The sequence below is a fragment of the Rhinatrema bivittatum genome, chromosome 5 (genome assembly GCF_901001135.1).
Source record: "Rhinatrema bivittatum chromosome 5, aRhiBiv1.1, whole genome shotgun sequence".
NCBI lineage: Eukaryota > Metazoa > Chordata > Amphibia > Gymnophiona > Rhinatrematidae > Rhinatrema > Rhinatrema bivittatum.
The window spans coordinates 24,121,162-24,142,683 of record NC_042619.1 but is presented as its reverse complement, the minus strand read 5'-3'; the positions used below and the strand labels follow the sequence as shown (position 1 = coordinate 24,142,683).

Below are 21,522 nucleotides of genomic sequence, written 5' to 3'. Positions count from 1 at the left end.
AAGGGTTGCCAACTTTTCTATGGAGGACCACCAGAATTTGTTTTTTTGGGGGGGGCAGCTAGTCTCAGCCGCCGCCCCCCCCCCCCCCTTTCAAAGCGAGTGTTGATTATTTTTCCTAGGCAGTTTCCGCCTGCCTGTCTTCAGGCCTTGGTTCGAGTCTCCTCTTCCTCTGTGACTCCCAGGATGACAGCGCGAAGTAGCAACAAGTGCGGCACCGCTGTGGGAGAGGAGGAGGAGAGTCAAACCGAGCCCCGAAAACAGGCAGACGATGGGAGCGCTGCCAGGCTGCCAGCACTGATTGGCCCCTGGCCCTGCCTGACCTTGTGTTTTACACTGTCCGCTTACTCCTGTAACCAGAACACCGTACAACAGGCCGCAAAGCCGGGCTGTCGGTCATCCTATCATTTTCCCTACCGATCGCCTACCGTTTTTGTTCCTTACAACAGAGGCATAAAAATTCCCAGGAAAACAAAATCAGAAGTGAAAAATGAAGGTCCCTAACAGGATGTCGTAGATAAAAATTGCCACCATGGCCTTGCCTGACTCGAGACACTTCCTGTATTTTTCAGGTTAGCCTCACTTGCTGTCCGCTGTTATCACCGCTTCAGCGATTCACCTGACACCCCCCCACCACCACCACCTGATGTCACTCGGCCTGGTCCCGGGGCGATAAACACCAGCCCTGCCAGGGGGCAAGGCCTAAGGGGGGGGTTTGACCCCTTAGCTTGCCCCTCTGCTTGACCTAGCCCCTGAGTGAAGTTCACATTTCAATCTTTATAACAGAGCGGATGTTTGTTTTCCAGTTCTGCTTTATCGCCAACCCCCCCCCCCCCCCCCCCCCGTGGTCAAGCTTCAAATACTCTGCCAGAAAAGTCTTCCAGCATCCAGTATTTACATTTGTTACATTCATGCTCAGTCTGCAAAAAGAAAAGATGACTTTTTTTCTCACCTTCATGATCAGCCAGACTTTCCTGCTATAGCTGAAAGTTGGCACGCGGCAGCTGATCATGTCCTCTTCCAACAGTTATGACCTCCTGGTTATTCTTATTCTCATACATCTAGAGACCATAAAAGGGGATGGGGGGTGTTATGATCGTTAAGGACCAGCTTAAAGTGTCCTTGCTTCCTGAGGCCATTGCTGATGGCTGAGAAAGCCTGGTTGATGGAGAAGGCAAATTACCCAAGAATCTACTCTGTCACTCCCCATCCCCCCAGGCCCTCATGCCATCAGTCTCATTATGATAGCCGAGTTTATCTCCACACTCTGCTTGAAATATACAGATGTGGTTCTATTGGCGCCTTTAACATTCATGAGGGTAATACTGCTAAATCTTGTGTGTCTTGAGTTTTTTTTTCACATCTTAACTCTGTAAGTCTGTCCCAGCTTATTAAATTCTCCTACTCATCGAGCAGGCCACATATTAGTTCTACTATGGGTCCCGGTTGGGAATATTGGCGGTCTCTCTCTCTTGGCTTCTGTATTATGGTCTGATCATTATTTGCTCTCTTTTTTTCTGCTTGTTGACTACAAACTTCAGCCGCCACCAGAAGTGTTGACCTTGCGGAGGTTTCATGGGCCTATTGACATCAATAAATTCACCTCAGAATGGATTTTGGTCTTACCTTATCTTGACCTAGAAGCAGACAACATCAATCAGAGAGTAAATAGTGCTCTGGCAACCATACTGGACCACATAGCTCTATTTAAATTGACCAAATAGCTTTGCACCAGACCTCACGTTCCCTGGTTTACATTTGAACTTATTCAGCTCAAGTGACATATGAGATGAGTCGAACACCTTGGGTACACCCATAAGTCTGTATTTATTCCTACTGATTATAAGGCGGCTCGTGCATCTTATCAAGCAACATTTGATTCCTGCAAGAGGACCTTTTATACATCTCATTTCCAGTCCTCGTTCAATCGCCCTCGGGAACTCTTTGCAATAGTCAGTAGCCTATCACAGTCCTCCTGTAGATCTAGAGTTAAGCCCGGCAAAGATAGCGAAGTAGCTTTTTCCAAACCATAAATAGCAAAGGATTTACTGTCACCTGCCCTTTGTATTCCTATTGCGAAATGTACATCTCCTGATTCCGATAAAAGTGGCATGCCGTTGGACTAACTTTTGAGCATATTGGGTCTACACAAATAGAGATGTTGCTTAAATCGCTACGCTCCTCTCATTGTTCACTTGATTACTGGCCCATTGCCATCTTCACTGAATTACAAATAACTTTTTTGAGTTTACTAACCAACATTTTGAATCTCTCTCTTACTCTAGGTGCCGATGCAGACTATTGCAAACCAGCTGTTGTGACCCTAGTTCTAAAGAAATCTAACTTGCCTATTGAGTCAGTTAATAATTAAAGCTCCATTTCCAATTTTCCAACCCTTGCTAAACTTTTGGAAAGGTAAGTCTTGACACAACTCACTGAATCTGTAGAGGACAATCATCTTTTAAATCAAAATCAATATGGCTTTCAGGCCAATCATAGCACTGAAACACAACAGTTGGCTCTATCACTATCTTGTTGCAGTTTGACCAGGGCGATTCTTTGATCTTTGTTTCCTTGGATATCTCAGCTGCATTTGATTGTGCTGATCACTCCATTCTTATGAACCATCTGCAGTCACTGGGCATCGGAGATGGCGTCCTCTCCAGGTTTCAATCATATCTGTCGAGATGTCATTTTCAAGTTAAGGTGGATCAATCTTTTTCATCATGGAAATCTCTTAATAAGGGGATCCACAGGGATCTGCGCTATCTTCCATGCTGTTCAATTTGTATTTTATGCCTTTGTGTTATATTATCTCTTCTTCTGTAGAAGAATTTAAAGTCTGTGCTGATGATTTTCAGCTCATTTTCCCAGTTAATCTCCCGATAGCTAAAGGTTCATGAAACCGTAGCGAATTGCATTTCTGTCATCAGTTATGGTTCCAGCAACATGGCCTAACACTTAATCTTGCCAAACCCAAGGCTCTATGGTTGAGCAGACATTCACCACTTGTAAATTTGCCTGTCAATTCCATGGAAGGGACACCACTTACATTTTCCCCTGTAATTTGAGATCTGGGCTTCTTATTAGATTCTGATTTTGGGTTAAAGCCCCAGCATCAAGCTGTAATTAAGTCAGCGTACTTTAAGCTGCGGCTCTCCATTCTTTATAATATCCTTTACTTGTTTTTGATTTCAGAACAGTAGTGCAAGCGTTTAATCTAACCACAATACCTACGGTACCTGAACCGCTTTGAATGCTGAAAAGCAGAATATAAAAATATTAAGTAAATAAATAGTAGACTACTGCAATTCTTTATACACAGGGCTGCCAAAGTATACGATCGCATCCCTTCAGTTATTACAAAATGCAGCCACTCGATTAATTACCTCTTGCCCCCGTAAGGAACATATTTCTCCTGCACTTTGCCAACTTCACTGGCTTCAGTTTAAACTAGTGACCCTTGTACATAAAGCACTTTACTGGTCCAACTTCCCAGGCTAATAAATTGGTGAGGTGCGTCTCTCCAAGATCTGCAGATAAGGCTTTGCTGCTTCTTCCTGCCATTAAAACTTGTCACCCCCAGACAATCCGCTCTAGGGCTTAGGCCGTTTCTGGTCCCACCTTATGGGATGAGCTCCCCATGGAGCTGAGAAATCTCACCGATTACAAGTTTTTCAGAAAACAGTTCAAAACGCATGTCTTTCACCTGGCCTTTCCCTGATGCCTTCTTTTAGTTAAACATGTGTTTCAGTTGTTTGTGTTTATTGTTTGAAATGTTAATAATCTGATATTATTTCTTTTGTTGTTCACCGCTTAGCACAGTTTTTTCTCTGCTAAAGGCTGTGAACAATAAAAAAAAAAAAATCTGTAAATAATAAACAACAATCTAAACCCGAGAAGTATTAAAGGCAAGAAACACACACACTGGCATTTCAAGGAACGTATGGAAGTGTTACGGCTAGGCCCAGCGGTTCATTGGCAGTGATGTGTAACCTTTTTATACAAAGGGACCCGGGTTCGATTCTCACCTCAGGGTTCCCCCTCCTCAGGCCGGCTGGGGCCGGGGATGCTGTGAGCGATGGCGTCACCTAGTGGTGGGATTTAGGGCCTGCGACTGCAGGGTTCCACAGAAGGAGCACAGATTCCCTCCCCCCCTCAGCCGAGAATCATCGCTGCAATGACCGGGAGCTAAGTGATTTGGGAGGGGGCTATAAGAGAGGGGGGGGGGGGAATAAAATCCCCCAGCTGGTTGCGAACAAAGTCTCCTGCTGCCGGATCCCAGCCCCGGGTCTGACTGAGCTGGAAAGTTAAAGAAATAGGAGGAAAGTACAGGCTCAAAAAAAAAAAAGAGAGAGAAAGCAGTAAAACCATTTCCCTCTGATGTTTAGAGAGCGCAATATCATGAACGAGGGCTTGGGGGGGGGGGGGGGGGGTGTCTAATAAATGCTTTTTAAAGGGAGAAGTGTTAAAAGGAATAAGTCTTCGATGCCCCATACCAGAAATGACCTCTTAAATGTATCTGATTCAAAAAAAAAAAAAGGAGAAACCTGGTAAAAGGCCAAAAGCTTAGCGAGCCATCGGGGAGAACGCAGTGCCGAGGCCGATCTGTCAAACAATTCATTTGCCGGTGCACCAGACCAAAACGCATTTAATCACGAGAGAGAGACATCTTTAGTAAATTCCTCTCATGAGCCTGTTAGCAGAATAAGGCTTTTGTGCCGTTAAGATCTCCCGCTAATGGAGCGCCACAGCAAACGAGAAGTTTCAGAGTGGATTAAGTGACTACACCACAAACTCGTCCTTGTTACCGATGCCAGAGGGGAAAAAAAAGAAGAAGAAGAATGCATGAATTGCAATTGTTCTGGATGAAGCAATCCGCAGCATATTTAAGTTTGATAATTAAAACAGAGAAGGCTGGCAAGGGCAAACAGAAGCTACTCGCCGCCGTCAGTCTGTCCCCGCTGAAGTCCCACGGCCATGGGAAACGGTCCGAACTGCTCAGGGAGCGCAAGAGAGACCGCCAGCTGTAGGAGGGTGTGGCCTACCGGCTCTAATCGGGCTTCTCCTGCGGACAGGTCACCACCTCCCGTTTCCTCCGATACCCATTTAGGTTTTAAGATCTTTGGGACAGGCTCGCATGGTTGTAAAAGGGGCCACGGTTCCATGGTTTAAGGAGGCTAATAAATCAAAACGTATAACGGCGCTCACCGGCCTGGCCCTGCGGACACTGAGCACTTTTCTAGCGAGCGATCCGCAAACTAAAATGCATCCCTTAATAATATTCTCCGGCGCCAGATAACTACAAATGCCAACAGCTTCCCTGCAGGCAAAGCAGCAAACCTGAAACATTCATTGGGAGAGAAAACCATGAACGCTGTTGGAGGTAACAAGAGAAGCTGCCAGAAGAGGAAATCAAGATGCCCCTTCACACCAGGGTCACCGATAATCGGACTGGAGCTCAAGGGGGCGCTATTGCTAAGCCATCCAAGGCTGTCTTGGAACGGCTCCTGCCCGGCCCCACCCCCTTTTCATGAAGCTGCCGCTGTGGACTTTCCCCACCCAAGACCAGCAGAAAAGACAACCAAGGTGCAGGGGCGCGCAGCTGCATCAGGCTTCCATCAGGCTGCACGGAGCTGTACAACCGCCTCGGTAATTGCGGTTGCCGTGTGGATTATTACAAAACTTGACCTTAAGGCATGGAAAGGGGGGGGGAGGGGAGGCTCTGCGTTGGATTAAGTATTGCTCTTGTGAGAATCAAAGAGAAAAGAACGAGGCCCGAAATGGCCCCATCAGCAGCGATGGTCGAGGCCAGCACTGTAACAAACTTTGGAAATGCTCGGGAAAGATACAGGGGGGGGGGGGGGGCAGAGATGAAAAGGGATTGAGAAGTTGGAGGAAGAATCTCGGCTGGGAAGCCCGACTGAGCCATCATTTCCTAGGTCATCATGGACTACTGCGGGGGGCAGAGGTGAAGGCCGTGCCATACGGTTTTCATTTATCTGAAGGCGCGAGCACATCGGGTCGACCGCGAAAACACGAACAGAAGTCTTCGTATCCTTGCTGCGTCAGAAGACGTTTTCCTGCGGATGGAATATCATCACCACCGCAACGATTCCCAAGCAGGAGAAAGGAACAGACATTTTACCTTAAATCATGGGAATCAGAAGAAAGGAATTACCATGTGTAAACTGATCTCCCAATCAACCCTACGCCTTCATTTTAAGTGACATCTCTCAACTGTCATTCAACAGAACGCATACAATTGTAATCAGAGGAAGCAGATGCAAAAATTAAAAATATATTGATCTGCCTGCCGCAGTGCTTGGCATTCTTCCCATCTGACACAGGGCCCTCTGGGTGCCGTGAACAACCTCCTACACCAGTTTACTAATTGCCCTTTGACCTCTGCGGGCAGCTCTACACACTTTGCTCCGCTGCCACTGTGTTTCCGCTCTGTCAGCTGAGGCTCACGGCCGATGTACGTATCACAAAACACAAATACCGCAAACGCCGGGCACACCTGAGCCTGTGTCGGTGAACCCGAGGTTCTGCAGCCAGGGAAGCATACCACACCGATGCGGCTCGTCGCGTTATCGAAGGTCATGATTCATTCTAGATGCATCTGAGCCCAGGAGCTGCAACACGCAAGTGTTCCCTTATCAGAAGAAAACTTGTTAAAGCTTTAATAAAAGAACTGGAGGTTGCCAGGTCATTTATTGCTTTGATGAGTCACCCCTAGCTGCTGTTTCCTCTAGTTTTTTTTAAAGAACCAGGTTGCCCACCCATAGTGTACATCACCACCACGAATGCGCACGCATCTTCCACTCCTGACGGAACACAGAGTGATAAAGATCCCCTTGCTACTGACCAAGAGTTGTAAGAGAAACCAACGCTAAAGAATGACCCTCCCGATCCCTGACGGGGCCACGCAGACTCGCAGGACGGGCACCCATCAGTTGAGTGATGTGTCCTACCTGCCAGTACTAAGTACCACCACTATTTCTACAGCACGCCCCTCACGCAGTGATGTGAACGTCACTGAAGGTGGAAAGAACAAGCACCAGAAATAGGCTGCTGCCATACTCAGCACAGCCATGGGACGGCAGCCTTTCTCCTCCTCCCCTTGCAGTGTTCAACCCCCGCGCGGAAGAAGGGAAGCCAGGCACTGCTGTAGAAGAAAGGCCCCACAGCTATCAACGAGAAGGAAGTCGGCCTGCCCATCGCAGCAAGTATCACACACACACCCCAACCCGCCAAAACCGAGCCTGCATTGCCTGTCCTGCACCCCCACCTACCTGGAAGAAAGAACACCACCTGGGGAAGGGCAGCAGGACACAGGGAAAAAGTCCAGTTAAGTCAGATTTTGGAAAGTGAATGCACAGCATCTCTTGATAACTATATTTTTGGCATGATACAGGAGGACATGCATATATATTTTTCTCTCTCTAGTGCTGCACTGCATAGAGTCTGTGGTCATGAGGTTTCCAGTTCAGATTTCCAGTTCAGATTTTGTCTGCACATTTTGTGGTTACTTATTCTGCATTAGGTAAGGTTCTCCCTTGTTCTGCCTGGGTGACCGAGTTCAGATATTCTGCTAGGGTGCACTTTCTGCGCAGTGATTTATAGCAGTCTGGCTTGTTCGTTTTCCCAACAGGAAGTGTGTTGGTGTTCTAGGGACTACTGGAACATTTGCAATGCTGTCGTTTCATAGGAACCACAGCTGATTGCAGGGGAACAGGCCCCCTTCCCCCCAAAAACAGGCCATATATGAGATTGGCAGAAACTGCTTCTTTTCATAAGGATTATTATTCCTTGGACACATAAAGAGGCCTCTTATTGTGTGATGGGATTTATGTACCTCACACCAGAAACAGGAGAGACAGACAGGGGTTACACTAAAATAGCAACCCAGACCCAGGGATGCAGAACGAACAAAGCAGAGCAGACAAAAGGAAAGGAGGGACAGATAACTAGACACCCAAAGCCTACATGAAAAGCTTCAGCTAGAGTAAGAAAAGCAAATTGATCATGGGAGAGAGGAAGAGGAGGAAAGAAGCCTGGACAGGGGCTTGGAGCCAGAGGATGAACCTCACCGGTAGGAGGGGAGAGAGGGGCGTCAGCTGTTGGGAAGCTGGCAGATTACAGTGCAGGGGCTGAGTTCTGCAGTGAAGGGAGACAGAGTAGCCTGGAATTGTGGCTTTAACTGCCCCTATGCCCCGGGGGCATCTGGGCACGGAGTCTGCAACCTGCAGGGGCACACACACACCTCTTTCTCCCTGGAAGTGAGCTGTGAAGTGCGCTTTTGTGACTGTCAATAAAGCTTGTACAAACCAGAGCAATTCTAATCACCTCGCAGCTATCCTGTGCGGCAATTACACGGACAGCTTAGCGCTAATTTTCAAAGGGAACCTAGATATACAAATTCCCTTTGAAAGTCCCCAGGCAAGTTAAAGCTGCTATTTGGTGCACACAAACTTTATTTGAAAATCTGCATGCAGGCTTTTCAAAATGGAAATATAAGTATTACGCATAAACACTAAGCCCACTGGACTCCTCCCCCTGGAATGCCTCCATTCAATGCTGGCATAAGGATACACAAAACAGCAATTTTGTCACAAGCCATTTATGTGCACAAACTACTATTTTATGCGCGTAAATGGCTTTTTAAATTGCCCCCAACGTGAACATCCCACCTTGTATGTGGGAAGGGGAGAGAGACGCTGAGTTCCTGCCCCGAACAGTTGACAGGAGGCTGTCCTGAGACTATGCAGATATACAAAATGTATTTGTAATCACCAAAATGAGCAGCCCTACAACATCTGGATAGCCGATAGCTGTGAGAACTGTTGCTTATCTCAGTTCTACACAGGTATTAGGGCCAATGCTTTACACTAACGTGCACATAAACTCTTGAGCCATCCAAATGCAGCCCTGCGGTGCCATATCTGATAGGGGTCTCTTCCAGGAGCTTTTCAAGGCTGCGTTGGGCATTTCCAGGAACCTTGGTGGAGACCCTTAAAGAGAAAAACTCACATTAGATGGTGACTTGGGCTCATTGTTTGTTGCAATCTCTAACTCTGAGCTGCATGAAGTGTTGCAAGTGAGAAAACACAAATCTCTTAATTATTCTTTTTCTCAGTAACACAAACCGTACTCTGTCATAGAGATGGAGCCCAGGGGCCTGCGATGAGTTTGGTTTTTGTTTTGTTTTTTCTTCCAGAAGGCCTATTCATCCCAGACCATGCTCTTGTGATCTAGGCTGTTTTGGTGTCCTCCCAGATTTATTATTACAAAACTTAAAGGGTCGGACAACAAAAACCAGAAGCTTTCTCTTTATCCACAGGAAAGAGAAGCAGCACTGGCAAGTTAGATGTAAAGCAGCAGTTAGACAGGCCAAGAGCGACTTCAAGAAAAAGCTTGCCAGTGAAGAAAAAAATGAATAAAATCTTTTTTAGTACATTAGAAGCAAAAAGTCTGTGAGAACGACAGTTGGACTGAGGGACAAAAAGGGGAAAATGAAGAAAATATTAGACAATCTGAATGAATTCTTTCCCTCAGTCTTTACCGAGGAGGAGGATGTTGAGAACAACATATCCACACCTGAAATACTCTTCAATGCTGGAGATTCTGAGCAACTAAAACAAATGTCTGTGATAATGGAGGATATAAAAGATCAGATTGACAAACTAGAGCAACAAATCACCAGGACTGGATGGCATCCACCCTACAGTTCTAAAAGAACTCAAACATGAAATTGCTGACCTGGTCCTAGTAATCTGTAACCCTTCATTTAAAACAGTCACGATTCCTGAACTGTGGAAGATGGCCAATGTGATGCCGATTTTTAAAAAGGACTCCGGGGGGTAATCCAGAAAACCAGAGACTGGTGAGCCTGATATCGGTGCTGTGCAAAATGATAGAAGCTGTTCTTAAAAACAAAATCACTGGCCATATTAGTTAGACATAGCTTAATGGGCAAGAGTGAACCTAGTTTTAAGCAAGGTGGAGTCTTGTCTTACCAATCTTTGAGAATTTTTAAAGATGTAAGCAAAAATGTAGATAAAGTTATGCGTTGATATTGTATATTTGGACTTTCAGAAGGTATCTGACAAAGTACATCATGAGAGACTCCTCGGGAAATTACAAGTGATGGGTAATTGAGTTTTGGTAACTGGTTAAAAGGCCAGGAATTGAGGGTAGGACTAAATGATCAGTTTTCCAAATTTAAAAGGGTCCTTAACTGGAGTTACCACCAAGGACTAGTACTAGGGTCCTGTGTTGTTTAATATATTCATAAATGACCTGCAAAAAGGAACAACGAATGTGGTGATCAAATTAGCAGAGGACTCAAAATTAATCACATTTGTTAAAACAGCAGTGGATTGCAAGGAACTGCAAAACAACTTAGTGAGAGAAGGGCAGATGAAATTTAATGTGGAAAAGTGCAAAGTGATGCACAAAGGGAAAAATAAACCCAACTACAGGTAGACGATGCTGGGTTCTGTACTGGGAGTCACCACCCAGGGAAAGGACCTTGGAGTCCTTGTGGACAATATGTTGGAAAATCTCTGCTCAGTGCACAGCGGTGGTCAAAACAAAAGCAAATAAAATGTTAGGCATGATCAGAAAAGGAATGGAGAATACAACGGAAAATGTCCCATTGCCTCTGTACTGAGCCATGGTGCAACTGCAGCTTGAGTACTGTGTGCAGTTCTGGTCACCGCATCTCAAGAAAGTCATAGCGAGTCTAGAAAAGGTGCAGAGGAGAGGGACGAAAATGGTACAGGGGATGGAGCATCTCCCCTACGCAGCTCTTCAGCTGGAAAAGCAGCGGCTGAGAGAGGGCACAATTAACGTTTATAAGGTCATGAGTGGAGTGGAACGGGTAAACCAAGGTTATTTACCCTTTTAAATAATACTAAAACATGAAAGTAACCACCAGAAGATTCAAATGATAGAAAGTACTTTTTTCTATCAAGCTGTGGGATCTGTTGCCAGAGGACGTGATCAAGGCGACGAGCATAGCGGGGGTTTAAAGTTCCTGGAGGAAACGTCCATAACCCGTTATTAGCCAGGCAGACTAAAGAAAGCCATTGCTTTCCCTGGGAGTCAGTAACAGGAATTAGATCTGCTTTATGGGATCCTGTCGGAGTCAGGATCCTGGGCTCGGTTGACCTTGGTCTGACCCAGAATGGCAATTCTTAGCTTCTTAAGGCAAGATAGCCATGTGTGAGCTTTTCTAATAGCGCCAGTCTCCTCCCAGAGACATTAACATTTCCAGGCCTGAAGGGTGCATTCGACTCTTCCTACTCCAGGCCCCAGAAATATCACTCTTGTTTGTATGTATTATCTCCACCCCATCACATGAAGCATCCTGACATTTCACTGCTACAACCCAGGATCTCGGCCTGCACAGCAGTGCCCAGCAACTCAAACCTGTTGGTAGCGTATCGTCCCTTCTTGTAAGCCTCCTGTTTTAACCGCCACCCCTCCGAGCACACGCCTCAAGCTTTCTTCAGCCCTGCTTTTTGCATTTTCTCTGGCTATCAACCTGGTTGCAGACCTGCGTGTTATGGGCAGAGAGAGACACGCCTTCCCCATCCCCAAATGCATCATGCCCAGGCCCAACGTCCCAGTGGATATTACAATAACTTACCCTTCTGTAGCCACTGGTAACAGCTCTTTAAAATGGAAGTGCGCCCTATTCACCGCAACATTATACAGAGTCTATGACATGGAGAAGAACATTTCCACTATTCACTTTCCATTTATGGCACCCAAAAGACTCAGAACACTAGGATTAGTTTAAGAATTGTGCTGGCTCTGCTTCTTACCCCTTTCCCTTTTGGGGAGGGGGTCAGCCATACTTGAAGCTACTGTTTGGGTTTTCTTTATCAAGTAAGGCATCCAAATACATAGCCCCAAATGAGCTTAAGATTAGGGTATAGATGTTTCAGCCTTTGAGGTTTGGGTGGAAGGAGTGTGGGTTTTCATACAGTTAAGGATTACCTGATTTATTTAAATCAAATAGAAAGTGTCTCAAGTTCACATAAAGGGAGCAGAATGTCTACACCTTTAGAGATAGATAAAAGAGTTTTACTGTAACAGCATAACATATACAGTGGCTTTATATACAGTCGATATTGTTTGTAGTTTGTGGTTTTAACAGAGCAAATCACACTCGTTACAAAGGTTATGCAAAGCCCTGCATCTAACTCAAAGTACGCTTGCACATCTCCAATGAAATGCAGTAAACTACCCTGCTTAAAGTAGCAATTTCGCCAGTTTATCTCATGCTGATAAGGGGTGCCTGAGGTCTTAGCTTTCTTACCATCCACTGATGTCGGGTGGTACTTCTGGAGAATCAGGGTCCTGTCCTACCCACGGAGGGCAACCAGACGGACCTCCAGCAGGCAAACGACAGGTTAACGCCACCATTTCAGGGCAGCAGACCCAGCGTTTGCAAAAGCTCTGCAAGATATGTAGGCAGGAGGGCAGACTGGTTTGGCTTGCAAAGGCTTCTGCATGTATGAGATTGACAACTTTAACGGAGCCGGGCTGGACTGAGCAGACAGCCAAGTCTCGAAGCTGTGGTGTAAATTTTGTGAAAAGTCTCGGGTGCAAAGTTCACAGGTGTGAAGTTTGCATGAATAGCAGCAAGCAGTCCCAGAATCTATAAGTATAGACTTTTCTTAATCAGGACTTCATACATATGCATTGGATCAAACAGCGGATATTGATCCACTGGCATAGGACCAGTGGGCTTCTGATATGATTTCTCAGCTGGTACGTATATGCGTATTCTCATAGAGATGATAGCGTGAGTTGGAAAACATCTGTCAAACAATGCTGGGCCTCAGGACTGGATACAAAGCTTGTCAAGGCCACAGACTCTACAAGTTTGTGTCCCGCGGTACCAGCAAAATTATAAGGTGAAAAACCGACGGCTCATTATGAAGAACAATAGCAGCAGCTTCTCCTCCGTGTAGGCATTCACATTAAAACTGCAGGGGCCATCAGGTGGCTCGACTTCCACCGTGTGTTGCTGAAGTTTGGTTCAGTTGCACAGTGTCTTTTTTTTTTTTTTTTTTAAGCGTGACTGGCTTATCCTTGCAAGACCCCGGGTACAGTTCAATTGTTTGTCATGTCTGTTTGTCTGGAACCTTCATACCAGAGACTGCAGTTCATCCAGCCATGAAAATGATAGCTCTGTGATGCAAGCTTTTTTACTGTGTTGATCACACTATGCCCTATATATGGTTATAACAAGGGTTGCCAAATGTCTGTAAAAAATAAATAATGACCTGTCCATAAAAATAATACTCCAATAAAAAACCTCTCTCTCACTCGCTCTCTGTAGGTCTAGGGAGCCAAGGACTATCTCAAAGTACACAACGAGGAAAATCTTAGCACAATATGTCCAAATCCACTGTGCACAAAATTGCAACATTAAAATGAGTGAGTAAAAATAAAGTTATGTTATTAGACTAGTGATAAAACATATTTCCCTAAACTGGCAGACCTGTTTATAGCACAGCATGCTCACCACTCACATGTTTTGTGAGTTTCAATAATCGTCTCATCTGTCAGAATTTGCTATTGTAATTCCTTTAATGGAATTGCCTTGCACAAACTCTCATATTACTTTAGTTATGCATTCATAACCTTTTTTTTTTTACTTACGATTAACAACTATAGCACTATGGACTGGTTTATTTCTCCAAGAACATAAGAAATTGCCATGCTGGGTCAGACCAAGGGTCCATCAAGCCCAGCATCCTGTTTCCAACAGAGGCCAAACCAGGCCACATGAACCTGGCAATTACCCAAACACCTAGAAGATCCCATGCTACTGATGCAATTAATAGCAGTGGCTATTCCCTAAGTCAACTTGATTAATAGCAGTTAATGGACTTCTCCTCCAAGAACTTATCCAATCCTTTTTTGAGCCCAGCTACACTAACTGCACTAACCACATCCTCTGGCAACAAATTCCAGAGCTTAATTGCGAGTTAAGTGAAAAAGAATTTTCTCCGATTAGTCTTAAATGTGCTACTTGCTAACTTCATGGAGTGCCCCCTAGTCGTCCTATTATGCTTGCCTCTTGCATAATTCCGAGATATTTGAGAGTGTTTTTATCTAGCCTATGAACAGAGGAACGGGAGATTACTACCAGGCACAAAAAAACAACTCTCCCCTAACCTGAATTACAGAGTTCGTAAACCTCTTTCCAATCCACCCAGCTTGGTTAGATAGGGATTTGTTGTCTCTCAAGCAGATGAAGCCACATTTAGTAGCCCGTGTGTAAGAACCATTTTCCATAATCATATTTCCTGTCTCTCCTTTCACTTGTCATCTTTTACTACACTGTCGGCGAATGTCAGAGGATAAAGACCAATGGTCTCCACAGTCTGCCCTGCAAGTTTTCTTTTTTAAAACTTTTTTTTGTTAAATTATGGATTGTTTTTTTAAGGGTAGTAGCTTTCATAGATGCTCATTTTCTTCCAGGTGCAAAGCGGCACCACCAGGCCCCCACACCTGGTTAGTGCGATGAGCTTGGACGTCCAGAACCGGGGTACATACAAGCAGGCACTGCTCGCGAGAGGGGCAACCTGCAGGCAAGCCAGGCTGCTACACGAAACGGGCTCGCTGGATTTGTTTCGCACACGGCCTGAAAAGTCCCCTGACGCTGGCCAAACTAGGAAGGAAATAAGTCAGAAGCACTGGAAATACTTATGTACTCGCATCGCAAATGATGGCAGATAAAGTACCAAGAAGTCCATCCAGTCTTCCCAGCAAGGCGTTCACAGGGTGGAAACTGCCGCTCTGTGCAGGTTCCCCCCCACCCCCCTCCGTACAGAAAAGTTTCCACATTTATCTGATAAACATTTGATATCCCGCCTCTTCCTACGCCACTCTCAAGGCAGATTACACTGAAAGCTGTAATTAAACATTACAGGGAAGGCTGAGGCAGAGTTGACAATCAGCGCTGGAACGCTGAACACAAAGGTAGGGGATTTATAAAGATACAAAGCAGACCGTAAGCAGTCATTTAGGAAGACGCGGAACGGGAGGTGGAAAAAGGGAAATCTCCGTCACATTACACGAGGGTTTCATTTCCATCTCCTGGGTTTATCCCGCGCTCTCTTGGCTTCCATTACCGTTGTCTTCACCACCTCTCCTAGGAGGACATTCCAGGCATCCACCCATTTTTCTCTGGAAAAAAACATTTCATGGCTTTGCTCCTGAGCTACTGGAGGCTTGACTGCCTCGGGAGAGCCGTAACCAGTAGAAGAAAAGAGGTAACTGTGCTTCTTTACAGGTCACTGGTGAAGCCTCACCTGGACTCCCTTCTGGAGTTCGTATCGCAAAGGATATAGAAAAGCTAGAGATGGATCAGGGGAAGGGCAACCAAAATGGTGCAGGATTTATATGGGAACTTAATCTAAATGCACTATAAGAGAGGTGAGACGGGTGGATAGGACTACAGACATTTAAATACCTGAAAAGTATTAATGCACAGAAGCCAAGCTTTTTGAATGGAAAGGAAGCTGTAGAACAATATGTAGGGGGGGTCACAATATGAAACTCCAAGGGGATAGATTCAGGAACAATATCAGGAGGTATTTTTTTCATGGAGAGGGTGGTGGATGCCTAGAACGCCCTCCTGGAGGAGGTGGGGATTACAAGGACAGCGACAGCCTTCGTGGGATAAACACTGAGCGATGGCTGCAGCCCAGGATAGCAGTAATATGGTTGCACTGTGCTTACTGGATAGCATGGAGAAAGCTGCATGGAGCAGTAGTTGCAACTCCAAAGGGAACTCAACGGGCCTGGGGGTTGGGTCCTACGTGAAAATTTGATCTACTTTGGGTAAACGCACATTAAATTGCGCTGGGCAGGCTGGAGAGGTCTTTTGGTCTCTATGTTATTATGACCCCTAGTTCTACAGATTCCATTCCATTGGAAAAGGTTGGTCTTGTGCATTTTTAATACCTTTCAGTTATTTAAAATCCTGTGCCAGATCCCACCCTGTCTGTATATATAGGGCCTTCAGTCTCATATGGTTTTTGGAGCAGACTCTGGACCAGTTTGGTTGCCTTTTTCTGTCCTCCAGAGTTGAGCACAGTAGTCTAGGTGAGGCCTCAGGGGCATCCTCACCTGCTGGTTATGCCTCTCTCCATGCAGCCCAGCATCCCTCTGGCCCTGTCACATTGCTTCGCTACCTTCAGATAATTAGACACCATCACCCTGAGGTCTCTCTCCCGGTCCATGTACAACAGTCTCTCAACTCCCCATCACATTCAGCACCTTTGAATTTCCGCATCCCAAATTTACGACTCTGCATGCTTTGGCACTGAATCTTAATTGCCAAACACTTGAACACTTCAAGGTTTTTTTTTTATCTCTTCTCATTCTGTCCACTCTGTTCTTAGTATCATCTGCAAAAAGCAAGCTTTTCCCTCTAACCCCTCTGCAATATCGCTCAGCAAGATAGTGAACAGAACCAATCCCTGAGGCCCTCCACTAATCACCTCTCTCTCTCTCTCTCCTCGGAGTGAACGCCATCGAGCCCTACCCACTGTCATCAGTCAGTCAACACCTCCTTGGGACCCAACTCCCAGGCTGCCCACTTGGAGCATTCTCACCAGTTTCAAAGGTTGGTGTTCATTTCCCCTAAAACACAACACAAAAACTCTCTCGACAACGCCAAAAGTATTCCATGCTTGCATTTCAGAGCAAGATGCAACGGCACATCCATGACACCTGGACAAAAGGTGAAAGGCCAACTCTGTATCTGCAAAACTCTCTGGGAAGTTCAGGCAAACTTTGTATTAGGCCTTCAACAGCTGAATACAGGAACTAACCTTGCTCTCTTTATTTGCATCAGTAATTCCATCACACGCGTGTAATGGTATAATGAGGGCTGTTTAAAAGCTCCTAATGACACTTTAGTCACTTAACTGCTCGTAAAAGCGAAAGCCCTTTTGTTGTGTACTGCTGGCAGCCCCGCTGCTCTGTTTGGCATTACCGAAGAAATACATTTTAGTGAGGGGGGATTAGATCTTTTCATTTCACTGGCAACACAATTTAACAAATGCTAATGGACTAGGCGAGGCGCTCATCAAAACTCGAAGGCACTGGCAGCACAAAGGCTTCAGACCTAATGGTATTCTTAATCAAATTAAACTAAAAAGAAAGGTCTCCCGCAGGAAGTAAATATACTTGTGGGTTACATAACATTTAACTATTGTCCTCCCTTTAGGTAGGATTCTAATCCTGGTTTTCAAATGTGTGCGCCCTGTATGTTTATGGAGGAACGCTGAGCAGCGCTCTCCGGCTTTAATTAAACTGCCGGGCTCCATTCAGAGGGCAATGAACGTTTGCATGCTGCACGGCGGTTAACAGCTCAAGAAAACTGCAATCCCGCCCCAGCAGGGTTTTTGCTGTCTTCAAATGCTTTCTGCTGGAAAAATACGCGGACAAAATCAGGCGCGCCCATGTGCCGGGCTCGAGGCATGGCAAGGAAATGGATTCAGGGACATGAAGCCTGAATGCATACGGGACCATTGGTAGGTAATAAGGTAAATTCTAATTAGACTCATGTGAGGGGGGGGAACGAGGTCGGGTCTGCCCACAAGGACCGACAAGAAGATTGTTCTGAACAACACAGCGGGTCCAAGACCCCTGCCCCGGTGTTACTCTGCTAGGCCCGCACTATCACTGAATTACTGCAGGCCACCAGGTCAGGGTCACAAACCGTACCGGACGCCTGTTAGATGCATCTGCACCCTCTCCTGTAAGGGCCTGATTTTCAAGCAGCATTTCTGCGCATAGAACCTGGTTCTGCACACGTAAATGGACTTTTGGAAAACTGCACGCGGGGTTGCGTGTGTATAAAATGCAGAGCCCATGACTTTTACGTGCGCTAGAAAGAGACGTTCGGAGGAGGGAGGGGGAGTTGAGGCAGGGAGCGCATCTACGTGCACGCTTTTGCTCGTCACAAATACGCACACGCACGCCGTTACACCTGTCCCCTAGCAGGGGACAGGTGTAACGGCGTGCGTGTGCGACTTACAGGCATGTAAGTCCACTTTGAAAATTCAGGCTAAAATTACCCTCAAAATAAACAGGAGGAAAAAAAAACTCTCATTTTATCCTAGTTGTGTTTGTTGCTGGGCCGTTTGCCCCAGGGGTGGGTTGCATGTAGGTTTCTGCAGTACGTGAAAAAAGAAATAGAACGTGCCAGGAAAATGAACTGCAATCCTGTTTGGATTAAAAAAAATATACACGTTACTTAAATGCACTGTTATTCTTTCAAACTGCACCTTCCAGTTTTGTACTTGGCATTGCTAACGTCTTTTGGACCTATCACGCTATTGGCAAGTTCCAGTCTTACAGCAACAATGCAGAGTTCTCTTTGACAGTAATGAATAAACCATTATAAAAGATTACTGCACAGAAACATGGCGGCAGAAAGTGACGGTACAGCGTATCCGCAGCACTGCTCAGCTCCGCAATCCCTGCCACTCCCTGGGGGATTAAAAGCATCACTTGACCTTACACACACGCCCCCATCTTGCTTCAGAGGGGTCTTGTAAACCCATGCACAAGCAGGAGAGCAAAAAAAAACAAAACAAAAAGCAGGGGAAAACAAATTCAGACGAAAAAAAAATCCACCACAGAAGAGATCTCACAGGAACCAGAGAATCCTTTTTTCACTTTGATCATTTGGTGTGAGTTCGCTTTAAGACGAGAAAGAGGCCAATGGAGTCCACGCATTCACACGCCCTGGTACCAATGCGTAAAATGACAACACCGCGGCAAACACGGCACACGGGTACAAACTTCTTCCTGTGTGTATGTGTGAAGAGGTGAAGTTAATCAACAACGGAGGAGGCAAGGCCGTCCTTTCCGGCCTCTGAACCCGCGGGATTCGGGGGCCCCACACACGTTAATTGCTGTAACGAGCATTTCCCCGTTAGGCCAGATGTACCAAGCAATCTTCCCCGCAGACGGTCACCACACACCGCCACAAAGAAGGGCCAGACAACACCTCCCTGGGGGGGGAGGGGGGGAAAGACATTTTTCGGGACAAGACCACTGCATCAGGCTACCTAAAAGTGAAATCCGGAACTATCCAAGAGCGCAAGACATTTGGAATTGAAATGATCAGACGCTTCAAAAAAGAAACCCAGGACACGGGCTTTCCAGCTCGTTTAACAAAGAAGGTGGGTCCCCCGAGCTAAGATTAAGCTTTTATAGAGAGAATCCACAGCCAAAAAACAAAAAGCACTCAGCAATAAGCTAGAACCTCAACAGGAACTCTAACTGCAGCCATGCGAGACGCTTTATTATAATCACGACTCCAAACCACACATTTGTTGCAGTTTAGTTTGCAAGTAAAATTGTCAAGGAATTAATTCCGTAACGCTGATTCCCTCATCCATCTTCAAACTTATTGCCCCAGAATTATTTCTCTCATAAATGTTTCCAAACAATACGCTCCATATGGTTCATCCATCTTTCTAATTCATGACCGTACAGAATTGCGCTGCTTCTCTGTTGCCTTCTCGCTCTATCACATCGCTCCCCGACCCTCTCACACCCACAGCAATGCAGCTCTCCCCGCTCTCCCTTTATCTGAATGGCTGCTAATGTGTTCCTGAAAGGGTTACTCGCCCTCCTCCCCACCCCCACCTTTTTATCTACCCCTTGTCCTTTGAAGGGCACCACGGGGTGGATCCATGCTTATTCCTTTGGCCTTTTCGGACCACCTCTGGACACTGTGCAGATGCCGCTCTCACGGCACCTATGTCTGCCAATCTCTTTCACTCCTCCGGCTCCACTTCTTGGTGTGAGTGGCTGGTGGGCGCGACCCCATACAGGACATGCAAAGATCACTACACTCCTTTGGGCTCTCCTAGTATCCCGGATACCACACACGTTTTTTTCAGAAGCCAAGTTCCATCAGGGTTCTGTCCTCATCTGCTCCAGTCTCTCCCTATTTGTCCACGCTCCCCTAGCTGCCTTTTGTTCAACCGTTTCCGGGCTTCTGGGCACCGGCCCTTGCTGAAGAGTGGAACTCAGTCCCTCCCTCTTAACATAAGAACATAAGTTTTACCATACTGGAACAGACCAAGGGTCCATCAAGCCCAGCATCCTGTTTCCAACAGTGGCCAAACCAGGTCACAAGTCCCTGGCAGGATTCCAAAATGTAAAATATTCTATCTGCTTATCCCAGTGGATTTCCCCAAGTCCACCTTAAAAATGGTTTATGGACTTTTCTTCCAGGAACTTGTCCAAATCTTTTTTTAAACCCAACCATACTAACATCTTTTACCACATCCTCCAGCAATGAATTCCACAGTTTAATTATGCATTTAGCAAAAAAAGTATTTTGTCCTATTTGTCTTAAATGTATCACCTAGTAGTAATTTCATTGCATATCCCCTAGTCTTTGTACTATCTGAAAGAGTAAACAATTCACATTTACCCATTCCACTCCATTCATTGTTATATAAACCTCTATCGTATCCCCCCCTCAGTCGTCTCTTCTCCAAGCTGAAGAGTCCTAACCTCTTTAGTCTTTCCTCATAGGGGAATTGTTCCATCCCCTTTATCATCTTGGTCTCCATTCTCTGTACCTTTTCTAATTCTACTATATCTTTTATTGAGATCAGGTGATCAGAACTGTACACAGAATTCAAGGTGCAGTCGCCCCATGGAACAATACAGAGGCATTATGATATTCTCTGTTTTATTCTCTGTCCCTTTCCTAATAATCCCTAGCATTCTTTTTGTTTTCTTGGCCGTTGCTGCACACTGAGCAAAGGATGTCAACATTTTCAACGATGTTGCCTAGGATCCTTTTCTTGGGTGGTAACTGCCAATGTGGAACCCTTGCGTTGTATAGCTATAATTTGGGTCACTCTTCCCTATGTGCATCACTTTGCACTTGGCCACATTAAATGCCATCTGCCATTTGGATGCCCAGTTTCCCAGTCTCGCAAGGTCCACTTGCAATTTCTCATAGCCTCTCTTGTGATTTAACAACTTGGAACAATTTTGTCATCAGGAGCAAATTTGACCATCTCCCTCATCATTCCCATCTCTAAGTCATTTATAAATAAGTTAACACAGAATCAGTCCCAGTACAGATCCCTGGGGCACTCCACTAGTCACCTTTCGCCACTGGGAAAATTGACCATTTGGCCCTACTCTCAGTTTTCTATCTTTTAACCAGTTGGCAATCCACAATAGGGCTCTGCTTGCCCCCTTACTCCATGACTTTTTAAAAATTTCAGCAAAATTTCAGTAATCTCATGATTGAGGCATGAGATTTCGAGGACAGAGCCCACTTCATCAGATGTCCTTGGAAGCTCATGCTTCAATAAAATCGGTTAGTCTATAAGGTGCCACTCGCCCCATGTCAGACTAACATGGCTATCCTGCTATATAAATTTCCTCAAGAGTCTTTCAAGAGCTATTTTGTCAAATGCTTTCCGAAAGTCCAGAAAC

The 21,522-nt window shown here is 45.7% G+C and overlaps 1 protein-coding gene across 3 annotated transcripts in view; it reads right to left on the bottom strand.

Moving 5' to 3' along the window:
- The window catches only part of GDPD5 (glycerophosphodiester phosphodiesterase domain containing 5), a 424,914-nt gene that overhangs the window by 215,290 nt on the left and 188,102 nt on the right, over positions 1-21,522 (bottom strand). The gene's annotated exons all lie outside the window — the stretch shown is intronic.